The 12,385-nt window shown below is 37.1% G+C and overlaps 1 protein-coding gene across 2 annotated transcripts in view; it reads right to left on the bottom strand.

Moving 5' to 3' along the window:
- Positions 1 to 6,606, bottom strand: part of cntn3a.1 (contactin 3a, tandem duplicate 1) — an 87,547-nt gene extending 80,941 nt beyond the window's left edge. For both annotated transcript variants that reach the window (XM_011476939.4, XM_011476941.4), the window contains exon 1: positions 6,066 to 6,606. The gene's annotated coding sequence lies outside the window, so the exon portion shown is untranslated. The remainder of the gene's footprint in view (positions 1 to 6,065) is intronic.
- Between the last annotated feature and the right edge of the window lie 5,779 nt (positions 6,607 to 12,385).

Below are 12,385 nucleotides of genomic sequence, written 5' to 3'. Positions count from 1 at the left end.
ATGACAAAGATGTCCTAAAAAACAAAAAAACAAGAACATTTTTTAGACAACGCATAATATCTTTACACAAAATGCCCTTTAAGACTCTCTATACAAGCTCGTTATATACCACAGTGGAGGTATTTAGAAGATGCAAGGTGTTTAAGGTTGTCTAATATGAGGATCAAAAAAGGATCCCAGAGAAATATACAGGGATTGCTTCCTTGTGCTCAGAGCTGCTGAGACAAAAAAAAACAAACAGGCTGGTTGTCAGACACATTTGCACTATTTAATAAAGCACAATCCTGGCAACTTGAATTTGTCTGAGCTCGGGGTATTACATATTTTTGACATAAAAAGCTGACTCTACACTGTGCAGAATCATTTTCTCCACTCCTGGAGACTCACAATTGATTTTCTCAAACCATCATTTATCACTCCATCCTTTTCACATAAATAGGGTCGCAAGAAGATTTACCCCTTTTGATAAAAGGTAGCGTGTTTATTCAATGCTTGTGAAGCATTCCTGATAAGGTAGATCCAAACGTTTGCTTTTGCAAGTTTAGTTATGGAGTGAAAAAAGGAGGGGGGAGTGGAAATTAGGTTTGTCTTTGCTTAAACTAACTCCTTGGTAGATTAAACTGATGGTGCAGATTGCTGTGCCTGCAAACCATCAGCACACCCAAAAACGAACGAGAGGAAAAATTAAGAAGAACACGCTGTCTAGTGTATCGTGATAAAAGTGCCAAAGAAACTGAGACAACTGAAAGATTATACTTTCATACTTTCTCAGTTATCTGTACACATCCTATCTTTGCACCACTGAAAGCACTGACAGAGCATACTGATCCGTGTGTGAATACATCAACTGCATCCTTGACATGTTTGTCTATGCCACTCTCCCTTCTGACAGTGCAACTGCATTAAAGCCAGCACTTCTTGCCTTCAAATCCTGCAGTAGCAATTGGGTTTTGAGTGTCATTGGATTACAGACCTAATCCGATTAAAAATGGTAGTTTTGGAATTTTAAATGTTCTTGTGGCCTTTTTCTGATGATAGAGGACATATTAAGAAAATTAAACTTAAAATGCATTTCTGACTGAGAGTTTCTTTATTTAAATTGTGAATCAGAAGCAGAAAAAGATCTGTGAAGTAGAAATTACGCTGGTCAAGCCACAAGCTTCCTGATGCATCCATTCTGATGCATCCCATTGTAGACAAATTGATTCATGAATGTCTTCATTTTCCTCGTCCGAGCTGGCATCTGGCTCAAAACTGTGCGGCGGGATAGCTCCAATATTGCTCGCCGTTTTTGTTGCACCGCTAATGTTGGGTCGGTGTGAGGGGCTTTCAGTAACAGTGAGGGTCAGAGGGAGCAGGGTTGCTCCACGCCAACAGACCAATCTAGGGTGGTTTTGAGGAAAACTTAGGATGTTTGATATTAGTGATAAATATTGTGATGACAATATGACTTGCAATACATAAACAAATAGCAAAACAAACCACAAGTGCCTTTTTTTCATTTTTCTTCAACAGTTTTATTTAAATAAAAATCGTCATAACTTAAATTTTACTCCAAATGACCCAAATCTACATAGGAATGGGCATCTAACTTAAAAGGACTCCACTCAATTGGTCAACAATGTGAAGCGATCCATCTGATTGGTCGAAGGCATAAAGGAATTTATTTGATCCATTAAATATTTCAAGCTGCCATGGAATTGTTTAAGCATGTACAATAATACTTAGGGTAACCATTAACCACAGTTTACACTGTCTTTTGCGATAAGTATATTGCACAGAATGATATCGTGATGTTGATAAATTTATTGTGCCGGCCTAGTCGTGCCCATAACTCAGAGGCAAGTTTCTAATGAGCATCTGCTGCTCTACAGAACCCGTGTCCTAAAAAACAACATAGGTTTTTATTTTATTTTAGCTAAAAACAGCATAATCAAAATTAAAAGACTTCTGGGAACGCTTTAAAACAGATAAAAGGATGATCGGAGTATTCTCAAAGATATAGGGATGAATGTTAGCTTTTTGTTTTCAAAGACAATACTTCAAATGTCCTTCAGTTGCTCAGATCTTTAAAAAAATGATAATTCTCTAGTTAGCAGACAAAACTAAAAACGTAAAGAAATAAAGACTTTCCTTCCATATTCAAATGTGACGAATTACATAAATTAGTTCTGCTATTATGCGTAACATTGAGGCATTGTAATCTAAGTTTTAATTTGACTCTACAAAAACATTCCAATTAAAACTCTGTAGAACAACTGAGCTAAATGTGCTCTAAATATAGAGTAAATATATTTCTTACCTCAGGAAACAATTTAAACTGTATGAATTTGCAACGGTTATGAAACAGATCGTCTGCACCTGTTTTGTGAGAGACACAGTCATGATATTTCACAGTAACATAACACTTTCTGTGATTTCTCCCTCAGTCTTATGACTTGATTCAGGAAAAAAAAAACTGCTGTCTGCTGCCCTCTAACAACAATCTATTGATCTCTATTATCCTGTACGCCCTGGGACACAAGACATGAGACAACGGGGTGAGGTGTGGGGGCGGGTAGATCTAAAAGAAATCCTTCTGATCTAAAGAAGCTCAGCAGTTGGATGATGGCAAAGAGGCAAGGAGTGTCCATAATACCATCCCTGTTCCTGTTCAATACAAATTACTTACCCTTGAGCTCTAAGTGGTAGTGACTAGACCTATAGCTTACTTCAATCATAAATGAATTGTCTTATTTCTTTTCCATATAAAATGAGAGTCAATGCCTGGGAAGGCTTTCAAACATCCTTTCATGCTTCAGCTCTGAAATGACAGTCAGAGCCAGAACAACACCAATCGGTGCAAATTCAGCTACATTTTTATGCTAATGCTTTTAATTGTTGAAATATAGATATTGCAATTTGTTGGAATAGTTACAGTAATACTATATTGCAGAGAAAAGCTTGGGGGGGGGGGGTGCAGATTTGAAATAAAAACGATTTCATATCATTTTGACTGTTAAGGAAATGCAGCTGGTTTCAATGACGTTTCAGGTCGGTGCATGTAAAATAAACCACTTTGGGAGACTTTGGTGTCCTCAAAAGTGAGACCTCTCATCGCCGCTTCCTTTGACAACACCAGCTGGAGATGATGAAACACAGATTGTAGTTCAGTCCGCTACACAGGCTGACACTTACGACAGCTGATTTGACCCTCACTTCTACACCACATCTTTCAGGCCATCAATTTTTCAGGACTCGAAAATGTATTAATAGAAGGGGGCTCCAGGTTCTTTTCATTGGACAGCCCAGAAGTCAAATTTGCTCTAGATTGTACGAGGGCGACACACAGTCACACCCCGCAATGTTTAAAGCATGAAAGAGGCCAGACTGCCGCACTCTGCAATACCAGACCTGAACAAGAAAACAGCATTCAGGGCCACATCTTTTATCACCTGGGCAGTGACTTGACTTGATCTACAGACCAGCTGGATCCGTGTTTCCTGCATGTGTGGCTCATCTCACATCTCTAAGTGCCTCTGGTCATTCAAAATTTATTTCCTGGTGATGCTTGAGCTGGCATGAGTTGGAGTAACCGTGGAATTCCTTCCTGGTTCTGCATCTACATGAACCGCACACATGAATCAATGATTCGCTTCAAGAAGAGATATAATAAAGTGCTAATTAAAGGCTGTTTGTTACACATTTATAGGTTTGTTACGACTATAGGTTGAGTTGTTTAATTTATTTATCCTGAATGTGACTATAAAGAGGCGGTTTTACTTTTTAAATTAATACTCATAGTTGTATATAGTAAGAGGCAAGTCTACCTTTATGGCTTCCTTTGCATTTTTTAAAAATAAAGTTGAATTCTAGTGATCACTTCTTTAAATACGTCTTATCTCTTTATGATTCCTAATAATCTGTGTTAATTAAATCTACAAGTTCAAAACTTTCTTGAATTGAACTTGCCCACATGTATATTGAATGTGTAAAGTTTGTCATTTTCACCAGTGGGACACCATCAAAGTTAAGGCTACTCCCCAGTGAAGGGTCTGATCTTCATATAGCAGCACAAGACAAAGAGACTAATGGTGTTTTGATCAGAGCACAAAGACCACAGGCATGACATAAAACATGGCAGTGTCTTCTCTTCTGCAGCCACACAGGGAGAGCTTCACTAAAGCACTTGACAGCGTCGAGAGGAACAGTGAACATCGTCCTAGATATTAACCTCTTTGATGAAGATCATCTGCAGTAAATCACTGTCAATTACAGTGTGAGATGTTTTAACCTCCATATTTTCATAATTAATATTACGTTGTATTGTTTGAAAAAACATTAGGGAAACTACTTTGTACTGTAGTTCATGCTAGCTCCCACACAACTTTCCTTTTTGGATCATCAGAGATGTGACGTGTTAACTGTCACATTTTTAAAAAAAACTTTTTTGTTTTCTCTCTGCCAAGAGGGAAAATGGAATTCAAGGGAATTCAGCAACATGTTTGAATATAAAAAGTGACAAAGGGAAGACAGAATAATTATTCATTTTCTCTTTTTCATTTGTTACATTCCCCTAAGGACATTGACGGGCTGGAGCCCATCGCCATCATAACCCAAAATGGAGAAATGATGTCTTTGTTATGAGGCTTTGGCACATATTCAATAGGAACAATCTCATTCTACACACCGTTATCAATAGGCCTTCACCAATGGCTAAATTGCCCACCTTTCTTCTCAGCCAATCACCATCATATTTTTGCCTTTAATCTTATGAATGGTTGTCTTTCTCTGCCTTCTCCTCCGCCCTGTTCTCCACGTGAAGAGATGTTTTAGAATGGTCTGGCCTTTAACCGCTATCAGCATGTTAGGGGCTCTAGACTAGAGTTTATACATTTATGGTCCAAGTTCATCCCAAGCACGCAAAACGTCATTGGCCCAGAGCCTAACCACCAAAGATTATGGATTTCTTTCATTCACATTTTGCTGTAACACAAAAAAAAATCTTTACTCGCATTCCTAAGATCTCTCCTTATTGATATGCATGACTGAGCTAGAATCATTTCACCAAAAGTAACAGATTCAACCACATTCATGACTTTGGGGAGATGCAGAGTGAGTGGCGGGGGAAATATCCAAATTAAAATCTTCATTTCTCTGATTCTCACAGTTTTCCAGAAGTTTTAAGAAAGCTCCAAACAGTTTGAATCAGCATTTTGCTTACATGTGCTGTTTAAAATCCATCTTTTATGTTGCCTAGAGTTAATCATTTGTTCATTTAAGAGATCCACACTTTAACCACAGCTGGAAACAGCTTTGTACATAAAAATAAAAGAACCCTTAAGACTCAGTAAACGCACTGCACTGTGTAAGACCAAGATGATGTTTACATGGTTTAGAAACTACAAATCTGTCCAAAAATATAGCTTTCACTGTTTGTGGTTTAAAAGTTACTCAAGCAAGTTAACAGCAATTTGCTTCAGTTTAGCTGGTGTCAGTATACCTGTTTTTATATTTTCAGTTGAGCATCATTTTTTTTCCCCGATCTCTGCAGAAAATGACACATCCTCACTCTCTGCACAGTTTTTTTCTTCCCTTTTCTCATTTAGAGCAGGCTCTTTCTTGTGGATAATGACAAACTCCATGTTCAATCTCTGCTTCTTTCTCAGCCAATGACATCATCAGAAGCCTGCCTGCATCTCCAGTTGCCCCCAAAACCTGTTGGAACTCTCATCTCTTTAGAGGTTGAGTGAACATTATTAAACTATGTTTTTTTTTTTTTGTATTGTTCTTGATCCATGCTGTTGTTAAACCAAGTTCTACATTGAGTAGCCTAAAGGGGAGCAATGCAAAACAAACCAAAAAGTAACCTTCATTTTTTTAATGCTCTCCCTGCTGATTTTATAAGAATTACTTACAACAGGGTGAAAAGGTCTTTGGGAAATTTGAACTAATTGAGCTGGGTGCAATCCAAAATGAATAAAAATAAAAATAAATACTAATAATAAAAAGCTGAACTGAACCCAATCCCTTGTGCAAATGAAACACGTTAAAAAACATTCTTATGTGTTTGGAGGGATATTTACCTGGTGGCCTTTCATCCGAATAGTTCTAACATGTGTCCCTGTGAATATATCCATGGTCCATCATGTCGCCTCCTCTTGTTGCTTCCGCTCCCATCACCGCTGAGTCGAGAACGACACTGAAGTTCAAGTCCTCCAAGTGTGAAAAGAAGCTCTTGGTCCCAACTCTCCTCCTGCTGTAGCTCCTCATGCAGGCGCGCGCGCGCTCTCCATCCCTGTTCGCGGTCTTTTCGGAGTCCAAACTGCTTTTTCTTCAGCCCGTTCTCCTCCACGCTTCAGCTTCGGAGACTCTCGGCTGGTGGAGCTCAGTTCAGTCCAGCTCGGCTCGGCACGGCAGTCCTGCTCGCACCGCCGGCAGGCGGGTACAAACACAATGACGCTCAGTGGCGGTTTCTGCCGCACCCGCAGCTTTACGCCGCACCGCAACGCACCGCAGGAAGTGTTGCGGTTTGACGGAGCTCTCCCTTCAAACCGACAGTCCGGATCTTACGAGGTCCGGACCGCCCGCGGAAGTGGCACGTGAAGCATATGGAAGATTTCCCATTCCTCCCATCCCAATGCTGCTTTATTCTTCGTTTCTATTTATTTATTCATTCGTTAGTTTTTGTATTCAACGTGTTGGGATTTGTTAGTTATTAACATGCTGGATTTTTTGACATATCGTGTATTAAATCGTGAAGTACACTATCACATTTAAGCTTGAAAACTTGTTTAGTAATCTTTAAATCATTTCCTCATACAATTGTAAAGACCCACTCTGATTAAAAAAAAAACAAATGTTTTTTCTCTTGATGGAGCATAAATAAAAATTCATTTCAAGCGTCAATATCAAGTTTCCTTAGGGGAGTATCTTATTTTATATGAGTTTGTGAAAAATGTAAATCGAGTATGACCTTCTTATGTTATTTTTCTGTTAATTTTTAAAAATAAAATAAATAACTTAAAAAAAGCCAAACTTTTTCCCAGTTCCATCTCAGTTGCATTTTGTGTGTCTGGATGCTGCTGCTACCAGATGTCGGTGGATGAAAACAGAGAAGGATGCAAAGAACCAGAATGTAAAGGTATGCTGAAGGTAAAGTGACACAAATGTGATGCCATGTATTTGACATTTGGCAGCAGCTGCTGTCAGACTTCATACAGAATACAATAATACTGACTGAACCTTTCAAGAGAAGAGAAACTCTCACAGTAATCTAATTATCGACACACATATGGAGACGTTTACAAACACAAACTTATGATAATTTATCTAAATTTAAAGCCACAGATTGATGTAAAAGTTGTATCAGTGAGTTGTTGAAATGTAACTTGACTGCCAGTAAGTTTTTGCTGACATAATGTATTTACCGTTTTTTTCTATGTGACTTTTCGGCTTATTAGAAAACATTTTAGGACCCTTATAGCATGTTACCCCAAGGCAACAACCCCAAATAAGGCACAGGGACTGGAGGAGAAAAATTTTAATGACTGATTTATTATTAGAGACCCAGGAGGTTACAAAAACAGTTTTATTTCCTTCAGCAATAATACTTTCTCCATAGAGGGTTATTACTAGTTCATCAGTCTGCATAGTCATATTTACAAGAATAAATATTAAGTTTCCTCCAAATTTACTTTGATGCATAATCCTTGCATGAAAAAGGGAAAACAAAGGCATAATTTTATTTGGCTGAGGGTGTCTTAGGAAAACAACAAATGTCAAAAAGTAATATATTTTTGGAAATGCCTCCCATATAGGTGCAAAAAAAGGAGACAAGAACATGACATTTGTTTAATGGAAAGAAATAACGAAGTCATGACTTAATATACATGACCGACTGATGCCATTAGTGGCAAAAATACATAAATGTTAGGTAACTTTTTTGATTAAACACAGATAAAACAAGTATTAATGATTACTTTAGAATAATAATGGTTATAAGATAAAACTCTTGAACACACCATTGACTGTATATGACAACATGGACTGAATGGCCCCGCCCCCTTCACGTTCCGAAATGGAAGTACCCATCAGCTACGAGAAGGCAAAGACTTCTATTGAGCAATAAACAGCTATTACAATATCTTTGTAATCAATGTAAACATCTTTTTTCTTGATTGCAAGTTATTTATGCCATAAACTGGCCAATCAGATGCCTCAATAATAGCATGTGGTCTCATGTTGAACGATTGAAGCGTTTGACATATTCTCCTGAGCCTGTTCGTAAATAATAGGGGCGTCTACTTCCAACTAGCTCACTCCTGTTTGGCAAGAATGGTTGCCATAGAAACAATTACTCAGAACAACTCGGCCCAATCACTGCTTACTGACAATTTCTGGTTCCAACATGGCGACATCCATAAAAAATGATGATCGACTGAATTGGCTTCATTGCGTTGGAGCTGGAAGTAACGGTAAGTCATTTTATATGAGTGACATCACACCCACTCACTCCAGTTCTCGTATACAGTCAATGGTATAGGCCTACTTATTGAAGTTGGAAAAACTGCAAAAATATCAAATCAGCCTTTCAGTCTATACAGTGTTCATTCCAGTAGAAAATTTTTCCAATATTTTTCTTTCATTTACAAAAAAAATAAGTAAAAAACATAAAGGCAGCAGAGTAGGTAAAAAAAAAAACTTGATGAAACCCACAAACTTGTTAATATACATTTTCAGGTCATTAAGTTTAAACAGGCGTGACTTGTTAGAAGCCTCAGGCTCATAATCCACTCATTAGGTGTAATGGAATTTAAGATAATCTTCTTCTGTTTTAGCTAACAGTTGAGCAATAATTACAGAAGAAATTAATGGATGCCTGGCTAATCCTTGGGAAAGGCAAAAATAAAAGAATATTTGGATTAAGTCACTAAATGAGCATTTAGTATTCCTAAACCATTCTTGCACACAGCTAATAATGGCACATCAAAGCTCTGATGAATGCCTAATAGTAAAGCCACTCTAAACATCAATACACAAAAGTAAGCTTAAATATTTCATGAATTCTGGAGTCAGTAGCTGGAGGCAAATGTCCTTAATCACTTTTTTTCTGCAAATCCTATCCTTTGAAAAATGAAAAATATTTTGCATATTGAAATGATCATAATTTGTCCTTTTTTTTAAAAAATGGATAAATACAACATGCTGACGCATCCCTAATCCTGCTCATCAGCAAAATGTGTCATTTTAAAACGAGCTTTGTGTTTTTCTCTCAACTGAGAATAAAATGCTAAAATGAACATTTTAAATGACCTACACTGGTTTAAATAAGACCAGCAGAGGAACCGTTCTCTTGTGAAAAATAAAAAGCAGCAAATTAGTCAAGTGTGTGGCATGAATGTGTCACAGGGAACACTCATCATTGCTCCAGGTAGAAGCAAATTAATGGGCTCAAAAATACATATGTATTCTTTTGAGTAAAGGGTTTGATGTCTTTGTGAATTATTTCATTGTTTTTTTGTAAATTGCATTTTTTCCAATTAATATAAAAGGAGAATAAAAAAGAAAACTTCATAGATAAAAGTGTCACAATTTCTAAAACTAATTTAAATGGACGAAAGAATGCTGCCAAAAAGACATTGTTTACACATTTAGCCATCTTTTTAAAACTGACTGAAACTAAATACAATTCTTTACCAAAAAGCAAATTATTTAAAACATCAAAACATTACAACTCTAAAATTATTGACATTATTGTCATTTTAGGATTTTTTATTCTGGTCACTCAGATTCAAATCTGCTTCTGAGGCTGTCACTCTTTGGAGGGGATGTTCACACAAAGTCAAACAAATCAAGTACTAGTGTATGTGTGTCATTTTACCAATCTACCTTTTAACAAAATAATTTACTGTTGCTTTGTTGGTCATCAAAAGAAAAGTATGTAACTAAATTATGGCTAAAACACGAGAGGAGTGATTTTAGTTTGTATGTTACTTTTAATACCATCTGTGGCTTCTCTTTGACTGCAAAAATAAAAAAACATTTTTGCACCTCAGAATAACTTTTTTTGTCACTGCACTGCACATTGTGTGAGACCATTGTTTTCTCTGTGCTTGTGACAAATGATTGAAGGGAGAACAGATTCTGTTATAACCACTTCTGTCAGTTGGAGCATCATAGACGATGCAAAGGCTTTTCTGGCCGTCTGATGTGGTCAGTCCTCACTGCCTCGTCTGTCCACTGTGTCATTCAGACCGCATCGAATGAAGGACAGCTAGTGTCCAAATTAGCTGCTTCACATTGGAGCCGGGGTCTATTATTTGTGCAAAAGGACACAGATCTACACCTGAGACATAGTCTTGACAGCACCTATGTTCAAAATAACCATAGCCTGAAATTCTTACACTGTGATTCCAAAATGTGCAGGTTTTGGCTTTTCTTGATTGAAGTAGTTCCCTTACTTGTGACTGATGTGTGGAATACTGTCCACATGACGAGAATTGACAAGACAAAGAAGAGCTTGTGGGTATGCCCCACATTCTTTCCATCTCCTTTCTCAAGCATCTCATGTTTCTTCTCCCTGATGTCGCTATATGTAGCATTTTATTTCATATTTGTATTTCTGTTATGGTAAATACAAATTTTATGCCACAAAACAGATTAAAAGTGGCCAAGTAGTAGCAGCATTGTTCCAATGCAAAAAAAGAAAAAGGATTTAATGTCTGCTATTGCAGAAAAATCCTTTGAAGCCACAACAAACTCAGACTCTAAAGAGAAATCCTATTAATTTCATGCATTAAAGTAATTTCTGGTGGTTTAAAGAACTGTATGTGGAGCACAAAGAATGTCATCATTTGTTCTACTGGGTTGAGTTAGAACATTTGTAAAAGCAACAGTGCAAATTGAAAAGCTGTGTATTTGGAAATACCAACAAATTAGTTTGCCAGGAATCGTAAAAGCATAGTCACGCAGAAAAATGCTTGCTCGGTGTATTGCATCCGTTTTATGATAATTATATTGGGTAGCACATATTTGCTGGTGCATGTTTGACATTGTGTGTTGTGACACTTTAATTTACAGGAGGCAAAGAACACATGTGTGCCTTTAGACAAGGCTGTATCATTAAACTGCCAATAGGACAGAGATATAAGAGATTGTCAAGCTGCCACTCTGCAGATAAATGACATGTTTTTTATCTTGGGAAGAGCTTTATTTATTTATTAATTTTACGTTACTGTTTACTCCGTGTCAATTCTAGTTCTATTTTATGTGTTGCCACAGTAAAGAGTGTTTATTTCTTGTTGAGTAAACTTAAAGTATACAGTGATATTTATTTGATGTATCATAAAAGCATTTTTAACCTGAGAAACTGCAAAATTGCTGGAGTTTGGCTTCATGAGGGCTGGATTTGCTGGAGGAACTGATTGCTGTTTTAATAAGGCTGATTTGTCATTAGTAATATATTTTCAATAATAACTTGTGTCGGACATCATGCAAACACTCAGAAATAAAATCAAAGACAAGGCTGGTTTCAATTTTTTGACGAGACCTGTGATATTGACTTGTGACTCCTTCCTTGAAGGGGCCAAAGTGTTTGTGTTAGAGATATCTCACACTGAATCCAGGGAGAGACTTTCTCTTTTACATCACCAACGTTTGCGTGCTGCACACTAATGACTGTCTTGCCACACCGTTTAACCTTCAGGCAATCTGTCTTTTCACTTAGAAAACTTGAGTTCTGGAACCACGAAACAGGAAGAAGTTGTCCATCTCAATGGAAGCTACAACTTTAACGATCATTGACTGAAGTCATTGAGTGGGAGTAACGTCCGAATTAGAAGGACATATTTTTCCGTGACCATCTGTTTAGAAGGAAAAATGTAGGGGTTGGGAAAAGCCATTGGGGCAAGGAAAGAATTCGGATTCGTCCAAAGTTTTTCACTCACTAGTATACTGAGGCAGAGTGTTGGACACCTAAAAACAGACGGGATCTTTTTAAACTCTGGCAGGTGAGGCTTTATTTTTTATACTTAACAGGATATTTTTTTTTGCTGTTTTTGACACAATAAAACTGCAATCAAGGATCAGTGGGACCATTCCAAGCTTAAAATTTTAAAAAGTAAGCAATGTTGTTTATCTAAAGAAGCCAAATATTTCTGTTAATAATGACAGACTTTAAGTCACAAAGTCATGAAGTCAATTACATTCCAGTTTTGGGCTTTCGACAAGCCGGATTTAGATCAGACAGTTTAAAAATCTCTGTTTAAAAACAGAGATTTGTAAATGTAATACATGAAACTATTATATATAAATGGGAGCATTGCTCAAAAGATAAATACCGTGCATATTTAAAATAATTGAGCCAGTGTGTAATTTTGCTTATGTAGCAGAACATCACTCGACA

The sequence above is a fragment of the Oryzias latipes genome, chromosome 7 (assembly GCF_053564925.1).
Source record: "Oryzias latipes strain Hd-rR chromosome 7, Olatipes_Hd-rR_3.1".
NCBI lineage: Eukaryota > Metazoa > Chordata > Actinopteri > Beloniformes > Adrianichthyidae > Oryzias > Oryzias latipes.
This window is presented reverse-complemented; position numbering and strand designations above follow the sequence as displayed.